We start from the raw sequence: 13,300 nt of genomic DNA, 5'->3' as shown, positions 1-13,300 counted from the left end.
ACTCACTTTTGCATGTGATTGCTGAGAAAGACTTCACAGAAGGGAAAATCTTTTAACAGTAGTCTTGAAGGCTTAATAGCAACTCATTAGTTAAAAGAAAGGAGAGAACATAAGGAGAGGCCCAGAGTCATGCCTGTGCCAGGTGTGTGGGCAATGATGATATAGGTAGGTGGTGGGAAGTAGCAGGACTTAAGGATCAACTTGAGTTGGGGCTCCATCACTCATGCTATAGCCACCACCCAGCTGACACCACTGCCACTGAGCCAGGGATGGCTGTGCCTCCCTTAAATGCTCATCCTGGCAAATCTGCCAGGGATGTCTTCCCCAAGAGCTATGGATATGGCTTCATAAAATGTGATTTGGAAACAAAATCCTAGGGATATCAGCTCAGGTCATGATCTCAGGATTCTGGGATGGAGCCTGGCATCAGGCTCCTTGCTCACAGGGAGTCTGCTTCTCCCTCTCCCTCTGACCCTCACCATTTGTTCATGCTCTCTCTCTCTTTCTCTAATAAAATCTTAAAAGAAGAAAGGAGGGAAGGAAAGAAAGAAGGAAGGAAGGAAGGGGTAGGAAAGAAGGGAGGAAGGAAGGAAGACAAAATCTGAGAATAAACTGGAATGTACAAACTTAAGTTCATCCAACACTGAAACCAACCAGCAAAGTGAGGGTTAGCCTGGAAACCAAGTAGATGCACCAAACATGGTCTGATGTCTACAGAGAAATGAAACACTGTGAACATATGAGGTATGGAAATCTTTGTGGAAGATCAGCTTGCATGTGGACTGAAGCTGACCTTTGATTCATCCTCTCATGGGGGACAGGGGCAGGGTGCCAGGGAGAGAGTAGCAGCGAAAGGGTGGGATGATAAAATCAGGACAGGGCATAAGCAAGAGTGCATCAACCTGGATGTGGATTTCTACATGGCTGGGCCTTCAGTCTGGGGTGTTCAGGTGCCAGGTCAAGAAGACTGGCTGGCTGGCTAGCTCCCAGATGAATCCTGAGATCACAAAGTCTGGGGGGTACCAAGAGCAACTTTGCGGTTGGCTGCAAGACTGATGAATTGCAGCTTCACACTAACATAAATGACAGGATAGAGTGTAGTGGCTCCATTTATCAGAAGGTGAACAAGAAGTTGGAGACCAATGTCATTCTGGTCTAGACAGCAACTAACACTTGCTGGACCTGATGTCCTGTTTCCCGACTGATGTGAACAACTCCATTCCGATGGGTTTAGGATACATTCAGATCCTAAAGCCAGGGGTGTCAGACTGACACTGTGAGCTCTGCTGGATGGCACGAATGTCAACACTGGTGGCCACAAGCTTGGTCTAGGCCTGGAATGCAAGCATAATTGAATACTGTGCAATCGTTTAATTTTAAACTATTTTGCAGCATAGCTACCTTCAGGATTTGGGTACCTTTGTCTGGGATGCAGCATTGCTAAATATCATCTCAGACCTCCACACTAAAGATCGTTCTGCCTGGGGCGCCTGGATGGCTCAGTGGGTTAAGCCTCTGCCTTCAGCTCAGGTCATGAGCTCAGGGTCCTGGGATCGAGCCCCGCATTAGGCTCCCTGCTCAGTGGGGAGTCTGCTTCCCTTCCTCTCTCTCTCTGCCTGCCTCTGCCTACTTGTGATCTCTGCCAAATAAATAAATAAAACCTTAAAAAAAAAAAAAAGATGATTCTGCTTTAAGGTATTGCCCTTTCAGAAATAAAGGAAAAACAAATTCCAAAAAAAGGTCATTTCAGCTGTAGACTTGGGGGGAACTTGATGACCTATAGTGATGTCAGATTTCTTTTTTATCTAGAAATGGCTCCTATGGAAGATGATAATTTATAGGCAGTTTGCAAATAGGTAGAGTACATGAATAAAATTATGACTTCCTGAGACATGAACCTTGGTTTCCTACCCTAATGGAGAAGAGGCTTGTTTAGCTTGTTCTTTGATGTTGTGTACTAACTCATCTGAAAGAGACTTAAATTTTTTTAAAGATCTCCTTTATTTATCTGAGATAGAGAGAGAGCACACACAAGCGGGGGGCAGGGGAGGGACCAGCAGAGGGAGAGGGAGAAGCAGACTCCGGCTGAACAAGGAGCCCGATGCAGGGCTAGATCCCAGGACCCATGTTCCCAGGATCATGACCTGAGCTGAAGGCAGATGCTTAACACACTGAGCCACCCAGGAGTCCCTGAAAGAGACTTTAGACAGATTTTCATGACCTGTTTCCACCACATTCCACACCTCTTTTACACCACATAGTCTGCAGTGCATAGTAGCTGTTTTTTTATGTGCCATTTTGGGGTGGAGAAGATGGATGTGATGAAACCAGTAATTCAACTTAATTCCCTTAATTCCCTTTCATGTTGTTTTTGGTTTTTTTTTTGCCCTTGCACCAGATGAAACAGCTTCTAAGAGTTCTAGCTGCAAGCAGGAACAGTCTCTGTGACTGTAATCACGTTGTGACATCATTCAAATCTAAATTGGATTTCTATTTATATTCTTATCATTTGGTTTATTTTTTAGTAGTTTAATGGGTACATTTTAGAGTCTGACATTTCGTGTGGAATTAGATCCTTCCTTTCTAATGCTATAATTAACATAAAGTAAAATTTGGATAAAATATTAAAGCCTAAAAAAAAAAAAAGTTGCGTTGGAAACAAAGGGTGACTTGACCATACTCAAAGGGGTTTCAGCTGGGGATTAATGCATACAGTTCTGTATTTTTATTTAAGATTTTTTAAAAAATTATTTATTTGACAGATAGAGATCACAAGAAGGCAGAGAGTCAGGCAGAGAGAGAGGGGGAAGCAGGCTCCCCGCTGAGCAGAGAGCCTGATGTGGGGCTCGATCCCAGGACCCTGAGATCATGACCTGAGCCGAAGGCAGAGGCTTTAACCCACTAAGACACCCCGGAGCCCCACAGTTCCATATTTTAAAGAATCTCTCCACCCTTTTTTTTTTTAAGATCTTATTTATGTATTTGAGAGTGACAGAGAGCAGGAGCAGAGGGAGAGGGAGACGAACGAAGACTCCCCGCTGAGCAGAGAGCCTGGGGGTAGGGTTCATCCCAGGACCCTGAGATCAGGACTCACAAGCTGAAGGCAGACACTTAACTGACTGAGCCACCCAAGTTTCCTTCTGGAGCCGTTGTGAAAGACATCAAGGCTAGAAGATCCTGAGGAAAGGAAGAACAAGTTGGTAACTATTGTAGCCATCTAAACATTATTTCAGTTATGGAAGAGGATTAATTCAGTTAATTCTCATAACCCAGATAGTGACCATATGCCACTTACAGATGAGGAAATCAATGAATAGAGAGGTAGGTTAACTTGCCAACAGCCAGTAAGCCGAGTCAGGTTTCAAACACAGGCATTTTTTGTTGTTGTTGTTGTTTTAAGATTTTATTTATTTATTTAAGAGAGAGAGAGCATGAGCAGGGGATCGGCAAAGGGAGAGGGACAAGCAGACTCCCCGCTGAAAAGGGGGCCTGACATAGGGCTGGATCCCAGGATGCCAAGATCATGACCTGAGCCCAAGGCAGATGCTTAACCCACTGAGCCACCCAGGGGCTCCCGGGCAGTCTGCTTTTTGAGAAGCTTTGGGAATAAGGATGGAGTGCTACTGGAGGTGGGCTAGAGGATGAGGGATATTATGGAGCAAACTTTCTTAAAAATCCCTTTAAACATCTCTCTCTCTTCGTAGTTTCGACACTCTGCCCGCTAATCTCTGCTCTAAGGGAGCAGTCACACTGCTTTTCCTGAGAACTTCCTCCTTCTCCAGCCTGGCTGTGTATATTCCACTTAGCTCTGAAAGAGAATGTGACCCTCCTGGTCTAAGCACCCTCATAGGCTAAGTGAAATCTCCTCCAGATCTGATTAATTTTTGCTAGAGATACTAAAACCCTGCTTTCAATTCCAGGGAAGGTGGGAGGAGAAGTCTGGGAACGTGATGGTATTAAGACCATTAAGACATTGGATTTGGGGGCGCCTGAGTGGCTCAGTCCTTGAGTATCTGCCTTCCGAGCAGGTCATGACCCCAGAGTCCTGGGATCAAGCCCCGCATTGGGCTCCCTGCTCAGCGGGAGGCCTGCTTCTCCCTCTCCCACTCTCCCTGCTTGTGTTCCCTCTCTTGTGGTGTCTCTCTCTGTCAAATAAGTAAATACATTCTTAAAAAAAAAAAAAAAAAGATGTTGGATTTAATTTCAGGTTTGTTTTATTTGTGGTGCCTCAGGGATATTTAAGTGAAGATGAGAAAAGAGACCACAGCAAAGGAAGTCAGAGGTTTGAAGATTTTCTTTGGAAAACACTTACTAAAAAAAGAAAGAGAAAGAAAGAAAATAGTTATTAAGTGTTTGGTTTCAAACAATTAACAAGAATATTCAAATATCATCTCCCTGGTCATTACTCCTAGTATTTTGAGAAGGCAGCCCTTGTACACAGCTAGATTTTTTCCTAAATACTTTGAAAAGGAAACTAAACCTGTGCATCAGTGGCCAAGTTCTCAAAACCTATTTCTCTTAATGTAGTTTTTTCTGAAGATAGTTTATGATACAGGTTCTAAAATTCACAATTTCTTCAAGTTTAAAGAACCACAAAGGGATATATGTCATAATATTTGTGCAAAAAAATTTGATAACAACATGTATGTAGAGGTTGTAATTTTTACTTTTATTTTTCCTGATAAAGAAAAACTACATGTTGACTACAGAGAATATAAAATGCAGAAGATAAAAAATTCATCTTAACATCATATATAAGCATTATGAACATTTACACATAATTCCTCCCATATTACTTCCCTCTTTTTCTTTCTTTTATTTTATAATTATAATGATTCTGGTGTTCCATTTCAAACATAGCTATTTTTTCCTCATGGTATATAAACTGCTCTTAAAATATATATATTTGTGGGGCACCTGGGTGGCTCAGTGGGTTAAAGGCTCTGCCTTCAGCTCAGGTCATGATCCCAGGGTCCTGGGATTGAGCCCCACATCGGGTTCTCTGCTCAGCGGGGAGCCTGCTTCCTCCTCTCTCTCTCTCTCTGCCTGCCTCTCTATTTGTGATCTCTGTCTGTCAAATTAATAAATAAAAACTTAAAATATATATATATATATATATATATATATATATATATATATATTTGTTGGGGTTGCTGGCTGGCTCAGTGGGTAGAGCATGTGACTCTTAATCTCAGGATTGGAGGTTTAAACCCCATGTTGGGTGTAGAGATAACTTAAGAATAAAATCTTTAAAACTATATATATTTGTTTTTTTAAATGGTAAAAATAATTCATTCTCACTGTTTAAAAAAAAGTCATACAATACAAAAAATACATTGAATCAAAAACATAAGTCTCCCTGCCTTTTCCCAGACTTATTCTCCAAGGTACCTCCAGTGATGGTTTGATTAAATCCTCAAGTTTTTACAAAAGCAATTCTTGGGGATATTTTTTCCCCTCATACCTGTAATCTAGATCAACATAAGCATGTTTTCCCTAAAGTGTTGTTAATGATTACTTGTCTGTTTTTCGGATTACTTTTTTTACCCTGTTTTTAATGATTATGTATGACGCAATGTTGCTAAAACACTGGAATGTTTGGTGTGAATGAGCTGGAGGAAGATTTTATACCAAGAGTGGCATAAAATGGAATATAGACATTCCTTGAATAGAGGCTAATTATGGTTTAGATTCTCATCTTTCTTCACCTTTCTTAAAAATAAATTTTTTATTATGGGGTCATTTTACATCTACAGAAAGATACAAAGATAGCCCAGATGGTTCCTGTATACACTTGGCCCAGCTTTCCCCAATGTTAGAATCTTGTATAACTGTGGTATGTTTGCCCAAGCTAAGAAATTAACACTGGTACAACATTATTAACTACAGATTCCATTTGGGTTTTGTTCGTTTTCCCATCAATATCCTTTTTCTTTTTTTCTTTTTTTTTAAGATTTTATTTATTTATTTGACAGAGACAGAAATCACAAGTAGGCAGAGAGTCAGGCAGAGAGAGAGGGGGAAGCTGACTCCCTGCGGAGCAGAGAGCCCAATGCGGGGCTCAATCCCAGGACCCTGAGATTATGACCCCAGCCGAAGGCAGAGGTCCAATCCACTGAGCCACCCAGGCACCCCATCCTTTTTCTTTAAAAAAAAAAAAGATTTTATTTACTTATTTGACAGAGACACAGCGAGAGAGGGAACACAAGCAGGGGGAGTGGGAGAGGGAGAAGCAGGCTTCCCACAGAGCAGGAAGCCCAAAGCGGGGCTCCATCCCAGGATCCCGGAATCACGACCAAGGCGAAGGCAGACGCCTAACAACTGAGCCACCCAGGCACCCCTTAATATCCTTTTTCTGCTCCAGGATCCAATTCAGGATACCTCATTTCATTTAATCACTTCATCTTTTTAATCCCATTGTTTTAGGGCTCTCCAGGAAAGTTTGTGGGAAGGGAAAGGGTTTTGAGAAGAGTACACCCAGACACGTTTGAGATCATGTTAGCAAATGAGGCTGTTAATTATTGGGAGTTTTGAGATTCTTGGTGGATGTTATTTTACTTAGTCATCCTGCCTCCTTCAGGCAAAAGTATTTGAGGGGTAGCTGTACCAAATGTCATCCGTGAGTAGAGATCCTCAAGACATCATCTGAGAGATGTCAGACATGAGTCCGTTCTCAAAAAAGGCTCCTCCTCCAGCAACCTTCTCATGAAAATTAGAGCAACAGGGATTTGCTCACCACTCTGGTCCACAGGTGCCTCCATATGTCTTTACTAAAATTGCAGATCATCTTCATATTAATTTATCAGGTCAATTTCTTTGGCGGGTTGTCATGTAAACTGATATAAGGGAACAAGCTTGGGTGGGTATGTAAAGAAAATGCTGGAGGACCGGCTTGGGAAAAACTCCGAACACATTGCGCTTATGCTGTTGAAGGAAATCAGAGTATACTCGTTGGAACTGGGAGCCTTGAGGTGTGTATATGAGGTAGCTGGAAGGCAGGAAGTTTGGAGAGGAGGAAAGGTGTGCTTTTAATGGAGGAGATAAATTCTGTGAGAGGTGATAGGAAAAGACAAATCTAGCCTTCTTTATACCTTTCCCTCCGCTGAATCAGTGCTCTACGAACACAGTGCCCACAATCCCCACAACTGTTACGGGTGTTCAGCTATTTTATACCCATAGAGTCATATCAGTGCTGAAGGGATTAAAATACTTCCAATTCAGGAGGTAAGGCCTCTGCTCTCCTGAGCCCTCACGTACCTTTTCACCGCCCTGGCTGCCCAGCTCCTGCCCTGAGAGCCCTGTGGGAAGGTGTTCAGGTCCCTGGCACCGCAGGACAATCCTGCCCAATGGGCCAGGGCCCCGTCATTTCTGATGATTGTGCCAAAGTGAGCAAATATTTGTACATGGTTCCTGCTGATAAAGACCATGACCCTGGGGCGCCTGGGTGGCTCAGTGGGTTAAAGCCTCTGCCTTCAGCTCAGGTCATGATCTCAGGGGGTTGGGATCCAGGCGCGTGCGCGGGGGGCTCTCTCCTCCATGGGGAGCCTGCTTCCTCCTCTCTCTCTGCCTGCCTCTCTGCCTATTTGTGATCTCTGTCCCTCAAATAAATAAATAAAATCTTAAAAAAAAAAAAAAAGACCATGCCCCAGATCCTTTGCTGTATTTTTTTTTTTTAAGATTTTATTTATTTATTTGACGGACAGAGATCACAAATAGGCAGAGAGGCAGGCGGGTGGGGGTGGGGGCGGGGAAGCAGGCTCCCTGCTGAGCAGAGTGCCCAGCGTGGGGCTTGATCCCAGGACCCTGAGATCATGACCCGAGCTGAAGGCAGAAGCTTAACCCACTGAGCCACCCAGGTGCCCCCTTTGCCATATTTTAAGTGTTGAGAGGATTCTGACTATCAAGGATTTCCAGACTCAGGCCAGCTTTCTGCAATACAGGTAGAATTCCTCCACCAGTTCATCTTAACTTTAAAAAAACAAAACAAAACAAAACAAAAAACACCTGGTAAAACATACATAACAAAATTTGCCATTTAATCATTTTTTAAAATATTTTATTTATTTATTTAACACCGAGAGCAAGAGCATGAGAGAGTATAAGCAGGGGAGCAGCGGAGGCAGAGGGAGAAGCAGACTCCCCACTGAGCAAGGAGCCTGCTTCAGGGTGCCATCCAAGGACCCTGAGGTCATGACCAAAGCCAAAGGCAGATGCATAATCAAACTGAGCAACCCAGGAGCCCCCATTTAGTCATTTTTCAGTGTACAATCCAGTGGCATTAAGTTACTTTTAAAGCTTATTACCAAGAATGCAATTCTTTTTTTTTCTAAGTTTATTTATTTTTAATAATCTCTATATTCAGCATGGGATTTGAACTCTCGACCTCGAGATCAAGAGTCACATGCTCTTCCAACTTAACCAACCAGGCACCTGACCAAGAATGCAATTCTTATTATTCCTGGGCATCTTAAGGGTCTGTGCTTTGGTTCACACTGTTTCTTTCACTTCAAATATTCTGCTCTTTCATCTGCTATTGAAACCCTGAATACATATCTCCATGTCCACCAAATCTTCATTAATCTCTTATAGCAGAAACTAAGCCCTGCTTGCTCTAAACTCTTTTTTCCCCCCACCCAGGAGCCCGCATAGCGCTTGTCTTTTACAGTGGTTTTTAATTTATTTTTTTTTTATAGACATTAAGCACATACCCTCCCCAATGTCCATAACCCAACCACCCTCTCCCTCCCCCACTCCCCCCAGCAACCCTCAGTTTGTTTTGTGAGATTAAGAGTCTCTTATGGTTTGTCTCCCTCCTAATCCCATCTTGTTTCATTTTTTCCTTCTCTACCCCCCAAATCCCCCAAGTTGCCTCTCAAATTCTTCATATCAGGGAGATCATATGATTGTTGTCTTTCTCTGATTGACTTATTTCACTCAGCATAATATCCTCTAGTTCCATCCATGTTGTTGCAAATCTTGCAAAAGGCAAGATTTCATTTCTTTTGATGGCTGCATAGTGTACACACACACACACACACACACACACACACATATCACATCTTCTTTATCCATTCCTCTGTTGATGGACATCTACGTTCTTTCCATAGTTTGGCTATTGTGGACATTGCTGCTATAAACATTTGGGTGCACGTGCCCCTTCAGATCACTACATTTGGTAATTCGGGTAAATACCCAGTAGTGCGATTGCTGGGTCGTAGGGTAGCTCTATTTTCAACTTTTTGAGGAACCTCCACCAACAGTGTAGGAGGGTTCTGCTTTTTCTGTATCCTCACCAGCATCTGTCATTTCCTGACTTGTTAATTTTAGCCATTCTGACTGGTGTGAGGTGGTATCTCATTGTGGTTTTGATTTGTATTTCCCTGATACCGAGTGGATGTAGAGCACTTTTTCACGTGTCTTTTCGCCATCTGGATGTCTTCTTGTAGAAACGTCTGTTCATGTCCTCTGCCCATTTCTTGATTGGATTATTTGTTCTTTGGGTGTTGAGTTTTTAAAGTTCTTTATAGATTTTGGATACTAGCCCTTTATCTGATATGTCGTTTGCAAATATCTTTTCCCATTCTGTCAGTTGTCTTTTGGTTTTGTTAACTGTTTCCTTTGCTGTGCAAAAGCTTTTGATCTTGATGAAGTCCCAATAGTTCATTTTTGCCCTTGCTTCCCTTGCCTTTGGTGATGTTTCTAGGAAGAAGTTGCTGCGGCTGAGGTGGAAGAGGTTGCTGCCTGTGTTCTTCTCAAGGATTTTGATGGATTCCTTTCTCACATTGAGGTCCTTCATCCATTTTGAGTCTATTTCTATGTGTAGTGTAAGGAAATAGTCCAGTTTCATTTTTCTGCATGTGGCTGTCCAATTTTTCCAACACCTTTTGTTGAAGAGACTGTCTTTTTTCCATTGAACTTTCTTTCCTGCTTTGTCGAAAAGTAGTTGGCCATAGAGTTGAGCATCTATTTCTGGGTTCTCTATTCTGTTCCATTGATCTATGTGTCGTTTTTGTGCCAGACCGTACTGTCTTGATAATGACAGCTTTCTAATAGAGCTTGAAGTCTGGAATTGTGATGCCACCAAATTTGGCTTTCTTTTTCAACATTCCTCTGGCTATTTGAGGTCTTTTCTGGTTCCATATAAATTTTAAGATTATTTGTTCCATTTCTTTGAAAAAAATGGATGGGATATTGATAGGAATTTCATTAAATGCATAGATTGCTTTAGGTAGCATAGACATTTTCACAATATTTATTCTTCCAATCCAGGAGCATGGAACATTTTTCCATTTCTTTGTGTCTTCCTCAATTTCTTTCATGAGTACTTTATAGTTTTCTGAGTACAGATTCTTTGCTTCTTTGGTTAGGTTTATTCCTAGGTATCTTATGGTTTTGGGTGCAATTGTAAGTGGGATTGACTCCTTAATTTCTTTTTCTTCCATCTTGTTGTTGGTGTATAGAAATGCAACTGACTTCTGTGCATTGATTTTATATCCTGACACTTTACTGAATTCCTGTACAAGTTCTAGCAGATTTGGAGTGGATTCTTTTGGGTTTTCCACATAAAGTATCATATCATCTGCAAAGAGTGATAGTTTGACTTCTTCTTTGCCGATTTGGATGCCTTTAATTTCTTTTTGTTGTCTGATTGCTGAGGCTAGGACTTCTAGTAATATGTTAAATAGCGGTGGTGATAATGGACATTCCTGCCGTGTTCCTGACCTTAGTGGAAAGAGTCTCAGTTTTTCTCCATTGAGAATGATATTTGCTGTGGGTTTTTCATACATGGCTTTGATGATATGGAGGTATGTACCCTCTATCTCTACACTTTGAAGAGTTTTGATCAAGAAAGGTTGCTCTAAACTCTTAAAACACACAATTTGAAACTCTCAAATATTTCTACTTCTGCCTTGCATTATTATTTTTATGTGTGTATATTTATTAATACCATCTAGACATCTGTTTTTTAAAAAGATTTTATTTATTTATTTGACAGAGATCACAAGTAGGCAGAGAGGTAGGCAGAGGGGGAGGGGGAAGCAGGCTCCCCACTGAGCAGAGAGCCCAATGTGGGGCTCGATCCCAGGACTCTGAGATCATGATCTGAGCCAAAGGCAGAGGCTTAACCCACTGTGCCACCCAGGAGCCCCATAGACAACTGTTTCTTAAAGTGTTATGCAGGGATTGCTTCTATTAGAATCACCTGCTTTAAAACAATGTTGATCCTCAGACCCCAATACCAGAAATTCATTTAATAAGTCTGGAAGTGGGTCCAGATCTTGCATTTTAAACAAGTTCCCCAAGAAATCTTATGCATACTCAAGTTTGAGAGCAAAGTTCTAGGCAATTTCTCCCAAAGGGTAGGGGCTATGTCTGGCTTGTTTTAGCATATTTTATAGCACCTTGTGCTCAAAAGTTGATAAATCCTGAATTGAACAGCTCGATTGACTATAAACCAAAAATGTGAATGTATTTTCTCTTTGTCCCTATGATTTGGACAACCAGATTTTTGTGTGTTTGGTTTTGAATGGCCAGTGTCTAGTCTTAGTTCTGCTGAAAGCATCTCATTTTCTTTATTTCCCTGAAGAAACTACTTCTTCCAAGTATTACACTATATAGTTCAGATAGAGGTAAATCTAATCCCGGGTTCCAGAAGTGGGAATGTTATCCAGGCCAGCCTTCAAAGTGTAACAATTTCTCCTGACCACAATGATTTGTTCAGAGGTGTGCCTACAATCCCAGCTGAGACAGGGGGGTCAATCCTAGCATTATGCTAAACTCTTTCTCTTGGGATTGTAAAACTGAAATGATATTTGAAGTCAACACAGGCTGCCTGAGCACAAAGCCACTGAAAAAGAGAAGTGGAACCTAGAGATTAATGAGACAGTATATCCTGAGGACATCATTTGAGTGCCTGAATAAAGCCTTTCCTGAAGTTTATTCCTTAAATTTGCAGGCATTAAACCAATTAATCCTCTTCCTAATTTAAAGTAAATTGAACTGGTTTTGTGTTGCCCACAGCGGGAGTCCTGTTATATCTTTTATATTGCCCTCTACCATCTGATACTGTGAGTGAACAACTTTGAGTCTTGGACTTTCCCTAACTCTCTCTGCCAATGTTAAATATGATAAATATAATTTCACAACAGTGCTCAGGCCTGTTCAGACTTCTTTATTTCATTTGCATGGGTGTGATTTAAACCCATCTATGAGAGCAGCCTTTATATACTTCTGAGCATGACTTGAGTGCTAAGCCAATTTATACAAGGATATTCTAGATGTCATCTTTCCTGGAAAACTTCCCTGACTCTCACACTTCCTAACATTCCAGGTTAAGAGGCTCTCTCTTAGTTTTTAAACTTACCCTTTTTCCAGCCCCCTTTATTCTGTTATAATTGTTTCTTACCTGCTTTCCCAAGTGGAGTTCCTTTTGTCTTTTGTTTGTTTGTTTGTTTTGTAATCTCCAACACTCCGCCCAGTGCTTTGCACAGAGTAGGTACTTGACATACAATTATTGAATGAATGAATGATAAGAATTGCATAAATTAGGAGAAACTAGTTTCTTTCCCCGTACTTTCTCTAAGAAGGCTGCAGCGAATCAATAACTACATTTAAGACGTCTGGTCATCAATCTTTTTGCCTTATTTTGTATTCTATGAGGCATATAGAGATGGATCTTGGTGAAGTATTCAAAAGTGGGCAGTAAGTGTGAAGGGTTGAAAATAGGAAAAATGAAGAACAATTGAAGGAGCCTAGAAGTTATCTTGGGAGATGAAGATTTGGAATAGAAAACAAAACTGTCTTCAAATACTTGCAGTGGGTGGGAACAGGGCAAAAATGAGGCCAATAAATTTAGATGGAAGTTCTTCCACAATAGAGAATTCTAATGATGAGGGCCATGAGAGGTACAACATAACTGCTTCAGGACTTTCTGAGCTTCCCATTCCTGAGGCACCCCTGTAGAGCCCAAATACCAGTAGAACAGTAGATACTGGGGGTCAGAAAATAAAATATTGGCCTTTACTGGTTTCCTGCCACCCAGACAACATTAAGTTTTTAGAAACTTTTTTAAGAATTCTAAGAATCTGGGGCGCCTGTGTGGCTCAGTAGGTTAAGCATCTGCCTTTGGCTCAGGTCATGATCTCAGGGTCCTGGGCTCCAACCCCATGTTTGGGGGGTGGGGGGGGGGAGCTACTCAGCAGGGAGTCTGCTTCTCCTTCTCCCTCTGCCTCTCCTCCCCCTGGTGCTCTCTCTTTCTTTCTGGTGCTCAATCCCCTCTCTCCCTCAAACAAATAAATAA

General features: G+C 41.7%; 1 pseudogene; it reads left to right on the top strand.

Annotated features, from left to right (window-relative positions):
• The first annotated feature begins 269 nt into the window (after positions 1 to 269).
• Positions 270 to 1,355, top strand: LOC116868318 (annotated as a pseudogene).
• Positions 1,356 to 13,300: the final 11,945 nt, after the last annotated feature.

The sequence above is a fragment of the Lontra canadensis genome, unplaced genomic scaffold (assembly GCF_010015895.1).
Source record: "Lontra canadensis isolate GAN:19392208 unplaced genomic scaffold, GSC_riverotter_1.0 scaffold1, whole genome shotgun sequence".
In the NCBI taxonomy this organism is placed as follows: Eukaryota; Metazoa; Chordata; class Mammalia; order Carnivora; family Mustelidae; genus Lontra; species Lontra canadensis.
The sequence above is the reverse complement of the archived record's forward strand: the minus strand, read 5'-3'. Positions and strand labels throughout refer to the sequence as shown.